This window comes from Leucopleurus acutus (genome assembly GCF_964270905.1).
Source record: "Leucopleurus acutus genome assembly, chromosome: 16".
Taxonomy (NCBI): Eukaryota; Metazoa; Chordata; class Mammalia; order Artiodactyla; family Delphinidae; genus Leucopleurus; species Leucopleurus acutus.
Window position 1 is genome coordinate 4,470,824 of NC_139158.1, and position 14,940 is coordinate 4,485,763.

The following is a 14,940-nucleotide window of genomic DNA, read 5'->3' on the forward strand; positions in this document are numbered from 1 at the left end:
GGTGGGGGCTGGAGGAGGCCGAGCCCCCAACCAGCGCGGGGCTCAGGGCCGGCCGTGCGGGACCATCGCGGGCGCCGAGGGCTACGGGGCGGCCCCGAGGGCGGCCCCGGTGGACGACCCAGCCCGAGGTCGGCGGGGCCGGGTGCCACCGGTGTCTTTTCAGCCCGGGGCAGCGCGGGCCCGGCCGGGGTCCGCCTGCCGCCACAGGTGCCGGGAGCCCGCCGGCGGGCAGCCTGGGCCGGGCCCCGCGGGCGGCGGGCGCCGCGGCCGGGCCGGGGTCCCCGTTCGCTCGCCCGCCCGCCCGAGCGTGCGACCCGCCGGCCGTGCGTCCGTGCGGGCAGCGGCCGGGCCGGGGGCGGGGGCGGCGGGGGCCGGCACAGGAAGTCCCCCCGGCATCCGCATCCTGTCCCCCGCCCGCCGCCCGCGCGGCCCCGCGCCCCGGCCCCCGCTGCCGCCGCCGCCACCGCCGCCGCCGCCGCCGCTCTAGGCAGCCGCGAGCTCGGTGGGCTTAACCCTTCCCCGCCCGGCCACTCGCCCGGCCGCATCCCTGGGTGCGCGCGTCCGCGCCGGGGTTGGCGACTGTCGCCGCAGGAGTGTAGCGGGAGGCTCCCAGCTGGGGCCCTGCCGCCCCGTGAACGACAGGCACGGCCTCAGGGCGCCCCTGGCCAGGGTACAAATTGGGCTTAATTAGCACTCAATTAGATGACACTCAGTTAGTGAAGCCCCACCCCGGGCCACCTGAAGAGGCCTCCCCCTCCTCCCCTTGGACCTCCGGTCCTGGACTCTGGAGTGGCGAGGACAGGCCTGAGGGGGCGGGGAGTGTTGCAGCCAGGACGGTGGGCGTGGGTCCCAAAGGACCAGATGGCGTCGTAGGGGCCACCCTGGTCAGCTCATCCCTCTCTGCGCCCCCTGCTCGCTTCCTCTGTGCACAAGGCCCCCTGCCCCACCCCCGCCCTCTGCCTTCCCCAGTCCCCACCCCAGCAGCACCTGGCAGCGGCCTCCCTGGACGTGCCTAGCCACTTCCCGGCTGGTCAGGGGTCCCTCCATCTCAATATCCCATCCCTTTACTGCACTGTCTCTCTGATCTGGAGATGAGTTCACCCTGAAATCGGGATACTCCAGTTCTCTGAAAACCCAAAGAGCTGGCCATAGGGAGCTGCTCCTGGGTGGACTATGGGAATGCCCCGCCGGAGGGGGACACGAGCCCTCATGTGGCCACAGCCCCCTCCCCTCCTTACTGTCTCCATGCTCACATAGCTGCCACACGTGTGACCCCCTTGTTCCATTTCTGGATTCTTCCTGGCCCTTCAGGCAATGGCGTTTGGGGCTTCCCCTCTGGCCCTTGTCTGAACTGCCTGTACTCTGTCTGGCAGCTTCACCTCAGACTAGGAGCTCCAGAGGGCAGGGCCACATCTTCCTCCTCCGCAGAACAAGCGCAGTAAGAGCCTAGCTTTGGAGACAGAAAAATCCGGGTTCCCAGGAACTTCTTCCAGCCATAGAATGAGGCCAATCATTGCCTTCCATCTGTGGGGTGGGGACCGCACCCCACTAGCCGGGTGTCTGAGGATAAGTGAGCATCCCCCTCCTACACAGGGCAGGTGTGCACCTTCCGCTCCCCTGGGAGGGGCTGAGGGCACAGCTGTCTCTGCCTTCTCCTGCCTCTTGGGAGACCTCACACCCAGAGGATCCACTCACCCCTTGAATCTTTAACCTCCCCCGCGGCTGGCTGCTTTCCAACAGCATTTACTCACTCTCATCTTAAAAACATACAATCCCCTCTCTCTCCTGCCCTGGGTGCCCAAACTTCCCGGAAAGATGACCCGTAATAGTTCCATCCACATCCCCATTAGCCTGTCCCTCCTTCCCTCTCTGCAGCCTCGCCTCTGCCCCATCACTCCACCCAGATAGCTCCCTCATGTCACCACCAGGGACCTCCATGTCACTGGATCTCTCATCTCATTCCACCTGTAGGCAGCTGTGGACATCTCTCTGGTGGCTGCTGGGAGAACACCCTTGGTTCCCCCTTCCTCCCGATCTGCTGCCTTTTCAGGCTCTGCTTCCTACCACAGGCTCCTTGCTCACCTTTACATCCTGCAAACCTGCAGTAAGGTGTCTTCCCAGGTCAGCAGTTCTCTCCCTAAGAGCATCATTTCTCTGGTCCATACCTGAGCACTGGCTCAACCACAGCCACCCTTTCCCTTTCTTCCTCGTTTTCCCTTTAATTTTTTTTTTTTTTTGGCCGCGCCTTAGGGCATGCAGGATCCCCAATCAGGGATCGAACCTGTGCCCCCTGCAGTGGAAGCATGGAGTCCTAACCACTGGACTGCCAGGGAATTCCCTCCCTTTGATTTTTTTTTTTTTAATCAAGGTAACACACATACCGAGCTGTGTAAGTCAAATAGTTCTACAAAATCTGTAGCAACAAGGAAAGTATCTCCTCACTTCTGAGTTCACTCCCATTTCTTCTAATATCTCTTGCCATATTTCTAAATAACATGCTTCTAATGCTATTACTTGATTTTTCCAGTTTAGATGGTATCTATTGACATCCCACTTTGGAAGGTGCAGATTTAACTCTTTAAACCACACAGACACATGCATACTTTCCCTCTCATCCTCCTGTTGTCCAATCATTTGTCTGGTGTTTATCCCGTTTTCCGGAAAACAGCTTCAAACCCTAGGCATTTCCTCGGTGATAGGAATGCCTTTGTTATTCCTGCTGGACCCCTGGAGAGCTTCAGGGTGGGTGCTAGTCATACCCTGAAGACCAATTATGTGATTCTGTAATTGGGGCTTTGAGCCAGTGATATCAACCCAACCTCTGGGGAGAAGGTGGGGAGCTGGAGATTGAAGTCAGTCTCGTGGCCAATGATTCAGTCAATCATGCCTAAGTAATGAAACCCCAATAAAATCTCTGGATACCAAGCTCAGCTGAGCTTCCTGGTTGGTGATAATCAGAGGAGTGGGATGCATTCTGATTCCACAGAGAGAGGATACAGAGTGCTCCATATTCAAGACTCTCCCAGACCTTGGGTCCCTTCATGGCCCATGTCTGGTCCTGATTTGTATCCTTTATAATAAAACTGTAATCATAAGTATAGTGCTTTCCTGAATTCTGTGAGTTGACCTAGTGCATTATTGAACCCGAGTGGGTCATAGGAACCCCTGAATTTGCAGTCAGTTGGTCAGAAGTGTAGGTGGCCTGGGAAACTGCAAACTTGCAGTGGATATCTGAGGTCAGGGCAGTCTTGTTGGGGATCATGTCCTTAACTTGTGGAGTCTGTGCCAACTCTGGTGGTCAGTATCAGAATTGCAGTGCAGTACCACACCTCTCAACACAATTTTATCCGTTTTGGTAAATCCATGTTTACTGTTTCCATAATTATATCTATGCAAATGTTGTTCACTGCTCAGCCTAGTGAATTATTTTTCTTAGTTTCCTTCTTATACAACTTCTGGTTCTTCCTGGAATTAATCACTCCTTCTCTCTTTCTCTCTTAAATTTCTTTGATTCATTCTTAGAATCAACAGTTAGGTCTCACATCTTCCTTCAGCTCTATGCATGCCTCTCAACCCAACTTTCCACCTGGTGAAACTGGTCAGAAAATCTATTTGTTTCATTTTGTTTCCAGAGACATCCCTTCTGGAGCCTCCTTCCTTGGGATCCAAATTGGGCAGGTTGCCCTCAGGGCTGCTGCCATCAGCCTGGGACTCTCCACTGCCATCAATCTGGGACTTTCCTTTGCCTCTCTCTCTCTCTCTCTCTTGCATCATTCTGTTTCCTCATACCATGTCTTTCTGTTTCTCATTGTAGTAGAGACATTTTGTGCTCAACAAATATTCCAAGAGCTCCCCTATATTTCCAAGCATTCCATACAGTTAAATTGGGGTTAAATGAATAACTTGGCCAAGGGACTATGAAAGGAAGTGACATATGCTACTTCTAAGACAAAGCTCTTACGAGCTGGTGTGCTTCCTCCATCTCACTCCTCTGCTGCCGTGTGGCCTTGGTGGAGATGTGTTCCAGATGGTACAACTACAAGAGTGGAATCTCAGTCAGCCCAAGGCCCGGAAAATCCATTCAGGAAAACAGCAGAATTCTCAAGTAATTAAACATAACATTTAATACAGGAAAATGGTACAAACATGTTAAAAGGGCTTCAGTATTACAAAGAGGGAAGATGAGACCACCCAGAAATTAGTGCCCTCGGGGCTGGAGGAGCAAAGGGGAAAAACAATATTTCAGGGAGCTGTGTCATCAAGCCTGTTGTACCCACTGTTGGAACTGTGAGTCCAAAGCAATTTCATGAGCCCAGACCCACCAGCCACTGGTGAAGGCACCACCAGAAACAGGAAATGTCTTCTCTTCCATCTCTCATTAGTGCATCTCACTAGTATAATAGAATCTAGCCTGAGGTCAAGACAAGGGAGTCTGGGAAATGTAGTTTGAAGTCTTGCAGCAGAAAAAGTATATGGCAAGTAAATTTTGGGGAACCCTCATGTGCAAAAACCTTCATTCTCATGTGACTGAGTATGGATTACAGATTGGCAATTGTTTCTCAAAATTTGAAAGACACTGCTTCATTGCCTTTTGGCTTCCAGTATTGCTACTGGGGATGTCCAGGGCCATTTTGATACCTGATCCTTTGCATGTGACTGGTATTTTCTCTTTGGAACCTTGTAAATCTTTTTTTTTTATATAACCTGTATCCTGAAATTCCATAATGGACACTCAAGCAGCTATTTCAGTCTGGAAACTCATGTTTTTCTGTTCTGAGAAATGAATTTGAGTTATTTATTTGATAATGTCCCCCTTCTGCTTTCTTTTCTCCTTTTCCAGAATTTTGATTATTCAGATATTGGACCTTCTGGACTTCCCTGGTGGCGCAGTGGTTAAGAATCTGCCTACCAATGCAGGGGACATAGGTTCAAGCCCTGGTCGGGGAAGATCCCACATGCCGCGGAGCAACTAAGCCCGTGTGCCACAGCTACTGAGCCTGCTCTTTAGAGCCCACGAGCCACAACTACTGAGCCCATGTGCCACAACTACTGAAGCTCACGCGCCTAGAGCCCGTGCTCCACAACCAGAGAAGCCACCGCAATGAGAAGCCCATGCACCGTAATGAAGAGTAGCCCCCGCTGGCCGCAACTAGAGAAAGCCTGTATGCAGCAACAAAGACCCAACACAGCCAAATAAATAAATAAAATAAATAAATTTATATATTAAAAAAGATATTGGACCTTCTGTTCTAATCCTCTCAAGTCATTTTAACTCCTCTTCCATTTTTCATCACTTAAATTCAGTGCACTTTCTAGAGCCCAGATCTAGAGGATGTTCTCTTCATTTTCTTCTAAGCTTTTTGTTGAATGTTTTTATTTCTGCTATCCTGTCTTCAATTTCCCAGCACTTTCTTATTCTGAAGCTGTTGCTTTTCTCATACTTGCTGTTCTTGTTTCATGATTACAATACTTGCTCTCATCTCTCTGAGGACAGTTAACTTTGTTCCTGCTCCCTCTGTCATCTTTGTTTGCTGCAGTTCCTTTTATTGTTTGTTTTTTAATGTGTTTGTTTTGTCTCTCCTGTTGGAGGGTTTCCTAGCATGCCAGGTGACCCTGGGTTGTTCAGTCATATGCGTGGAGTGAGTCACTCTGCATACAAGAGAGGGAATTGAACAACTGGAGAACTTCACCGGGGGAGGGGTGTCCTCAAACACCTGTTAGTACTTTCTCTTAGGCCACTCAGTTTTTCTAGAAAGGACTCATTTAAGCTCTAGCCTGGAGAAGTAACTCGATCATGAGCATTCTAGGAGCTTAACAGGGAAAAGAGGATTCTCATATTACGCAAAGCAGATTTCATTAAATCCCCCTGCTTTCAAGATGAACTCTCCCTGCCTTGGCTCTGCCCGGTGTTCCCCAAATCAGAGCCTATTTGGTCTCAGGCTTCTGCCAGGGTGGAGGAGAAGGGGTCTCTTAGCTGGATACAAAGTGGGAGGTGAGGTCTGGGGGCCCACTGGCTCCTTTTAATACTTTGTACCAATCTTCCTGTTTTTAGGAAGCCTTGGATTCTGCAGGCTTTCTGGGGGTCTACGGAGCTCAGGTGGCTGCTTCTCGGCTTCTGCCTCTGACAGCTTAGCTTTCAGCTTTCTCTACTCTGCTAAGTCAGGTCCACTAGGTCATCTGTGTTCCAGTTTCTAAAATCTGGTGAATGGGTGCTTTTGGTTTTCTCTTTCCTGAGAGAGGCAGAGACTGTGTGCAAAAGAATCAGAGAGAAGGAAAGACAGAAAGGAAATTACACAGGCCTGGAGGGGGAGTGGAATGTGACAGACTTGCACCCAGATGGCAACTCTGGGGCTGCAGGAAGTTGCATCTCCAGCTGGGGACGATGGAGAAGGTCCAGAATATGCTCTGGGGAAGAGTGACCGATGAGGGGGCAGCACTGACTGCCCAGGGTGTGTGTAAAGCGTGCATGGTGGTGACCAGTGGGCAAATGTCAGGCATCGATTCCCCAGGTCCAACCCCCCACCCTCCCATCCCCCGATGTTCACTCTCAGAGAACTGGAACTGAGGTGCTTGCCTGGTTCTGAGTTTAAAATCTGATTGGGGCTGTAAGTCAGCTCTGCTCCCAGAGCAGGAGACCTGGGAGGCACATGTTCTTGGCCGCCACATCTAAACTCCTAGGAAAGACTCTGAATGGCTCAGCTCAGTTTGGCTATCCAATCTACATTGCCCGAGGCACGGGGATCACGTGCCAGGGAGGCAGGGGGGAAAAGGGATCTAGTGGTGTGTTCAGCTACCACTTAATTTCGGTGGAAGGAGAAAATGGATTTGGCAGACAGCCAGCAATCTCAGCTCCACAAAGTTAGGAGGGAAACTGCACCTTAGGGCTTGGTGGTGGTAGCTCAAACCCAGGGAACAAAGGGGCAGAAGTTCTCCTTTCAAACGCCTTAGTCAAGCTACACCTATGGAGGAAAGCGTGTTTCGCCCCATTTTGTGGCTGAAAACACCAGGGCTCAGAGGATTAAATGAACTCCTCCAAGGCCACAAAGGGCGAGCTGGGGTCAGATCCTGGTCTGTGGAATTCTAAAGCCCATGCTCTTGATCATTCCACCAACTAATTCCTAGTCCAGCAGGTGACGTAAAATCCCAGGGGCTGAGGTGCAACTGGGGTCACCACGCAAATATTAGCAACTGCGTTAAACATTTCTCAACTTTATTTTCTTGATCTGATCACAAAGTTAATACTGCGTGTTGCAAACACTTTAAACGTGATATTCGTTCAGCAAAGATTTACAGGTTGGCTTTCATGTGCTCTCTCTACCAGCCCTAATAGAAGTGTGATGCCAAATGCAAGCCATAAGAATCATTGGAAAAAAATTTGTAGCCACATTGAGAGGGGTAAAAAGAAACAGGTGAAATTAATTTTAGTAATATTTAACCCAATCTATCCAAAATAGTATCATTTCAACGTGTAATTGATTTTTTAAATTATGAATGAGAACTTTTACATTCTTTCTATATATGTCTTCTGCACGCACAGCGCATCTCCATTTGGGCACATTTCAAGGGCTCCTCAGCTGCCACGTTGGCTACAGGTTTCCATGTGGGACAGCAAAGCCATAATGTAGAACGTTTAGGGAATTCCCTGGCAGTCCAGTGGTTAGGACTCGGTGCTCTCACTATCAGGGCCTGGGCTGGATACCTGGTCTGGGAACTAGGATCCCACATGCCGCGTGGCGTGGCCAAAAAAAAAGTTTAACTCTCCTAAAATCCCAACCTCCAGAGACAACCCCTCTTAACAGCTAGGAACACAGTTTTCCAGATGTTTCTTATAAAAATCCATAGGTATATGTATTTGTGAATTCATCAAGAATCTCTCGGCTGCTGGTAAAAGAAAATCACCCCGAACTGGTTTGAGGAAAAAAGTTGGGAAGCATCTATTGACTCATAATTTAGAAGCCCAGGGTATAGATACCATGTTTAGGCATGTCAAGATCCAGGGCACAAGTGTCATCATAAGGACTTCGGGTCTCTTCATTTCTCAGCTCTGTGTTCCTCTGTGTGGTCACTCTCCATCCACGTGATTGCCCCCCCTGCCTCTCCCACCCCAGCTGTGGACTTACACCCTCCTAGCTTCAAGTGAAAAGACAGATTCTCTTTCCAGTAGTTCTGGCTCAAGTCTTTTTTTTTTTTTTTTTAATATATTTCTTTATTTATTTTTGGCTGTGTTGGGTCTTCGTTGCTGCGTGTGGACTTTCTCTAGTTGCGGTGAGTGGGGGCTACTCTTCGTTGCGGTGTGCGGGCTTCTCATTGTGGTGGCTTCTCTGGTTGCGGAACACGGGATCTAGGCCCACGGGCTTCAGTAGTTGTGACACGTGGGCTCAGTAGTTGTGGCACACAGGCTTAGTTGCTCTGTGGCATGTGGGATCTTCCCAAACCAGGGCTCGAACCTGTGTCCCCTGCATTGGCAGGCGATTCTTAACCACTGCACCACCAGGGAAATCCCTGGCTCAAGTCTTAGAATTGGGTTTCATTAGGGTTCATTGGGTTCATGCGTTCATTTTCAGGCAATCACCACGGGGGCTGCAGAGCTCAGCTAGGCCAGGCCTGGGCCAGGGATGGAGCCAGGGCCTCAGGGGTGAAGCGAGGATGCTATCAGTAGCAGGAGAAAAGGGGCAGAGTTTTGAATGGGCAGAAACGACAGAGATACATCATAACTAGAAGATATTGTTATTTATTTATAGTGTGTTTACACAGCGGGGATCATAATATACATATTGACTTGCAACAACTTTTTTATTTTTGTGGCTTGCAGGATGTTAGTTCCCCGACCAGGTATTGAACCCCGGGCCAAGATGGTGAAAGCGCCAAGTCCTAACCACTGGACCACCAGGGAACTCCCAACTTGCTCTTTAAACTAAATATATTTTGGACATCTTTCCATGTAGGACAAATACCTACCGAATTAGAAAAAATCCCTCTTAGAATCCAATTGCAAGGATATACCTTAATTTACTTAACCGGGCCCATACGGATGACTATCTAAGCTGTTTCTCATCTTTTTTTTTGTTTTGTTTTTGTTTCTCATCTTTTGATACTGCAAACATGCTTGTACACGGAACTTAACTGTGAGAGTTCTTCTGTGAGATACAGCCCTACTTGTGGAATTGCTGGCCAAAGATATTTTATTTACTTTATTTTTTTTTGGTCACACTGCACAGCATGAGGGATCTTAGTTCCCCGACCAGGGATCGAACCTGCACCTCCTGCAGTTGGAAGGGTGGAGTCTTAACCACCGGACGGCCAGGGAATTCCCGGAAACAGATATTTTAACTTTTGATAGATATTGCCCTGACAAAGTTGTACCAATTTAAACCATTACCAGCCAAGAATAAAAGTGCCTGTTTCCCAACCACTCTGCCACATCAAGGATACTTTCAGTTCCAAATTTCAGAAACAGTTAAAACTGGCTTAGAGAGGAAGACGCTATTATCTCACGTAACAAGAAGTGCAGTGGCGGGGGTTCTAGGGTTGGTCAATTTAGTGGCCCAAGGACACCTCAATGACCAAGAGGAGTCCCAAGAGGACTGCAAGATGCCTATGTCCTAAGAATAGAGGTGCCATATCCTCGACGACAGTGTCCAACCAACACCAAAACGGCTGTGTCCCCATTTCTGGTCCCTTTGGGCTAGAGAACTTTCCAGAAAGCCATTCTCTCAGACCTGCCCCCACCCTGGCCAGAAACACATCCCCTGCCCATGACAAAACCAAATTCCGAGCAGAGGTGTGGAAGGACATGCCGGTTTAGACCAACCACAATTCATTCCAAGGAGGGGCCCAGCTTCCACGGAGCAGGTGCCTGTCAAGTATTTGCCCCAACTGAGGTCCTTTAGGAGACAGATGGCTGGTAGATGGCTAATAATTCTGCCACATACACTTGCTAACCACACATTTTTTTTTTAACAGCTGGCAATGTGATGGGTAAAAATGACCTCGCTTTAATTTGCATTTTAAAAAATTCTCAGTGATGTTGAACAGGATTTCGTAAGTTGAAGAAGGCGTAGGTATCATTAAAATACTGTATTTTAAAGAAACTGGAAATTTTATTTTCTGTGTGGTTTTATGCTACCGATTCGGATACCAAGTGAATTTCACCTGCTTCAGTTTGCTTTGTGTTTCTGTCTGATTTAATGAAGTTACACATTTACATGGTCCCAAAGTCAAAACTACAAAACAAGGTACATTCAGCAGCCTCGTTTCCATTCCTATCACTTCACTCTGCTGCTCCCCCTTCCCCTAAGCTACTATTAGTTTTTCCTTTATCCTTCCTTCATTTCAATTTCTATTTCCCCACCTCCTTCCTTTTGCAAAAGGTAGCACACTATACACACTTTTCTGCGCCTTGCTTTTTTCTTTTAACTTAGTAAATCCTAGCAGTCACTCCCTGGCAGAATATCTTAAAAACAAAATCCAAACAACAGTAGCATAATACTCTTCCATGTGGATAAAAAAACATGTTGATAGACTCAAAGGAAGTTTTTGATCTTTTGCTATTATACGTAATGCTGCAATGAAACGACCTGTATGTGTATTATTTCCTATTTTTGCCATTGGAACTAAAAGGAGGTTCCTGGGTCAAAGGGCAAACACATATATAATTCTGCTAAATATTGCCAGGTTTCTTTCCAAAGGGGTTACACCATTTTGCATCCCCACCAGCTCCACTGAATTCAGTAGGTGATTCTACTTTTCATTTCTTGAAGTTCTAGCCAGCTTTTTTTTTTTTAATCTGCTAGGTAATTCACAATCTCTTTTTCCCTGGAGATAGTGTCACATTCATCTTTTATTCCTTTAAACATGACTGTTTTAGTCCGACTCTGACAACTGTGACACTGGAAGACTTTCTGCTGGTTCCCACTCTTGGCACCGGGTTCACTTCTCATTGTTTATCAGTCGTTCTCCTTGGACAGTCATTTGTGGGCTGAGCCTAGGATGAATGACTTTCCTCCAGAGGATGTGTGTTTGCTCCTGCCAGGTACCCGGGAGGACTACAAGTCTAGGACCCCCACGGACTGAGGTCACAGTGGGATGTGCCCTGGGGTAACCAGTGCTGTCAACCAGGGTGAGGACCCACCCCTGTCCCTCACTTCTCAGGAACCAGACTTTCCTTTGGTTTTTCTCAGGCTCTGCTCAGCACCAGGGAAACCTTCCATGCTGTCTTCTGTTCTTACTGAAGGTACAGCCCTGGGGGTTCCAGCAAAATCGAGAGAGGGTCTCCTAGTAGACCGCCACTTTGAGCCCTTAACCCTTGAGGCCCTCAGGGCAAAAGTGTCTTAGCGCACCTTACCTGCTTTCCCTTGGCACCCGACCTGGATGTTCTTTGCAACCTGTGGGCTCATCAATAGACTTCTGTATTTTATCCAGCATTTTAATTTAAAGTAAAAGGGTTGGTCTGAAAAATCTAGCCCATCACTACCAGAAATCGAAGTCCTAAAATTCCCTTAGAAAATTATCTTTTAATTAGACAAGTAACATGTGAATACATCATCCTTATAAAAATGTAAAACGTGCAGTACTGGCTAGGACATATACCAGACGCCGGCTTCTCTTACTTATAGTAGTCAGGGGCTGATTCAAGTCTTGTCTTTTATTATGACTCAGAATGTTTTGTTTGTTTGTTTGTTTATGGCTACGTTGGGTCTTCGTTGCTGCACGCGGGCTTTCTCTAGTTGCGGTGAGTGGGGGCTACTCTTCCTTGTGGTGCGCAGGCTTCTCATTGCGGTGACTTCTCTTGTTGTGGAGCACAGGCTCTAGGCGTGTGGGCTTCAGTAGTTTTGGCACGTGGGCTCAGTAGTTGTGGCTCATGGGCTCTAGAGCGCAGGCTCAGTAGTTGTGGCACACGGGCTTAGTTGCTCCGCGGCATGTGGGATCTTCCCAGACCAGGGCTGGAACCCGTGTCCCCTGCATTGGCAGGCAGATTCTTAACTACTGCGCCACCATGGAAGTCCCCAGACTATTTTTTTTTAATTAAGAATTAAAAAATAAAATGAAACTTTAAAACTGTACAGAGAAGGAAAGGTCTCCTTTGGCCGTCACCCCATTTCTAGTACCCTCCCCAGAGGTTTCCACTGTTTTCAGTTTGGTGTATACCATTTTGTTTGTTTGTTTGTTTGTTTGTTTTGCTGTACGCGGGCCTCTCACTGCTGTGGCCTCTCCTGTTGCGGAGCACAGGCTCCGGACACGCAGGCTCAGCGGCCATGGCTCACGGGCCCATCCGCTCCGCGGCATGTGGGATCCTCCGGGACCGGGGCACGAACCTGTGTCCCCTGCATCGGCAGGCGGACTCTCAACCACTGCGCCACCAGGGAAGCCCGGTGTATACCATTTTTAAACACATGTACATACACATCCACGTATACCTGTGGGAAAGCTGCAGTATCACCTTGTCTTTTTATTTTTTACATACATGGCTTTGGGCATTACACTCTTCGTAATGCTATCCAAGCTTTCACTTGGCAAATACTTCTCGAGGAACTTTCCATATCAGGAGCCCAAGGGGCAGAAACAGGAAACCTCTGGGTCAAATCTGGTTTAAGACTCTGTCGTGGTCAGCCCACATGGTATTTGGGGTTTTGGGGGGAGGCACTTGTTATCAAAGGATAACGACATATGGAGAAGTGCACAAACCTGTGGCACCAGCCTCTACTAGTCACGACCCAGCCTCCCCCACCATCTTGACTTCTAACAGCGGAGACTGGTTTCCAAATGTGGTTTTTAAATTAAGAAAACGCAACATGAAAAGTCGTATTTCCATCTTCCGTGAAAACTCAGAAGTCCTGGCAACGTTCCCTTGGCCCAAGCGACCAGGTCTGGCAACGACCAGCTCTAGGTGTTCTCTAGTTTAGCGCGGAACCCAGTCCCCGCTGGGGTCTGATTCTGGAAGCTTCATCCCTTGACATCACCTGCCTGGTCCCTAGAGACGTCCAAGTTTACAGCACCTAGTCAGACAGTCCTCTATTGATGCCTATTAGAGGTGTGTCTGGATCTTCCTTATTAAAGAAATACTGCACCCAGCATTTCCATATACATGTGTATGTGTATATATACGTATACCTTTCTCTCCAAAGGAATCAAAAACATGTTCACAGGAAACCTTGTACACAAATGTTCACAGCAGCAATATTCATAAGAGCCAAAGGGTTCAAATGTCCATCAACTAATAAATGGATAAACAAAATGTGGTCCATCCATACAATGGAATATTATTTGGCCATAGAAAGGAATCAAGAACTGACACTTTACAGTACGGATGAACTTTGAACACATTATGTTAACTGAAATATGCCAGTCACAAAAGAACATATACCGTATGATTCCATTTATATGAAACGTCCAGAAAAGGCAAATCTATGAAGACAGAAAGTAGACTAGTTGTTGCCAAGTGCTGGGAGGAGGGGGTCAGTGACTGGTAATCGTTGCAGGGCTTCTTTTTCGGACGGTGAAATGTCCTAAGACAGATAGTGGTGATGGTTGCACAGCTCTGTAAATAAACTGAAAACCACTGAATTGTACCCTTTAAATTAGTGAACTGGGTATGTGAATTACCTGCCCATAAAACCATTACTTAGGAAACAGACAATACAGCCCTGAACACCCTTGTACATCTCTTTCTAGTATTGCTGGACCACAGAACCATCTTATCTTCTAATTTCTCCAGAGCAGCTAAACTGATTCACTCTACCACAAACCGCAATCCTTCTCTCCCCACACCTTGAGCGACACTTTCTATGGCATTTCACTTTAATTTATATTTCCCTGGTTACCACTTTTAGAATCCTTTCTTATTTATTGGCCATTTGTATTTTCTCTTCTATGAATTTTCTGTTTATGTCCTTCACTCAGTTTTAAAACTGGAATGTCTTTGGATTAATGTGTAGTTTCTTTATACACTCTGGGTAGATACACTTTATTTCATATGTTGCCTAGTATTTTCTCACATGTCAGTTTTTAATGGATGTAAAACACTTAGCAAGCGCCCGCACATAACAGCGTAACAGGAGGGCCATCGTTTTTAATATGCTGACTTAACTGACCACATTCTGCTAAAAATACCACAAAGGAAGTCTGTGGCTCTAGTGGCTTTATTTCCTACATTTTACCCTTCTTTTTATTTTTATTTTGGCAAAAACCACCTCGGGTCTGAGAGGAGCTAAGACTATCTAGCCCTGGACACGGATGGTGACAACCACCTTCCGAGACAGAGCCAGGTTTAGAGACCCTCTCCAGCCAGGAAGCAGTGTGAGAGCTCCTTTTCCACCCTTTGCAGAAACACTTGGTACCAGAGTTGAACACGAAGAACCAGCAAGTGCTACTCTCCTTAGTTCCGTGGATGAGTCCCACCAAGAGAGATGGAAGCAGAGACTTGACTTTGGCTCCTGCCCTGACATCAGCAGATTTATACAGGCAACAGGAAACACAGGGACAATGAAATCAAACTCAAAGAAAAGGTAATTTCCTCTCTAGTTCACGGCTCTCAAAAGCAACCTAAAAGCAGGGTCCTGATAGGCGTCACTTGCAGGCTGGTTCCTACACACCGGCTGGGGCAGCGGTGAGCACTCCCGGGGCCCACGGAAGACCACGAGCTCGTGTCCCTGAGAAAGCACCCTGGTCACGGACCCTGGAGGCCAAGTATGGCTCTCTCTCTCTCTCTCTCTCTCTCTCTCGTCTGGTCTTCCAGGGCACGGACTTCAGCAGCAGCAGGGTAAACAACGGCAAGGTTACATTTTACCCCGAGTTAATCTTGGTCCTCCAAGCTCACTGTTTGCTGTAACCGCCTCTCGTTCCTCACGCTCAGCCTAGGGGAGCCCAGCCATGGGGTTACTGGTTATCTTTCCTTCCTCCCCAAACCACTAAGTGAGAACTCCGAGCAGATACCTTCCAACC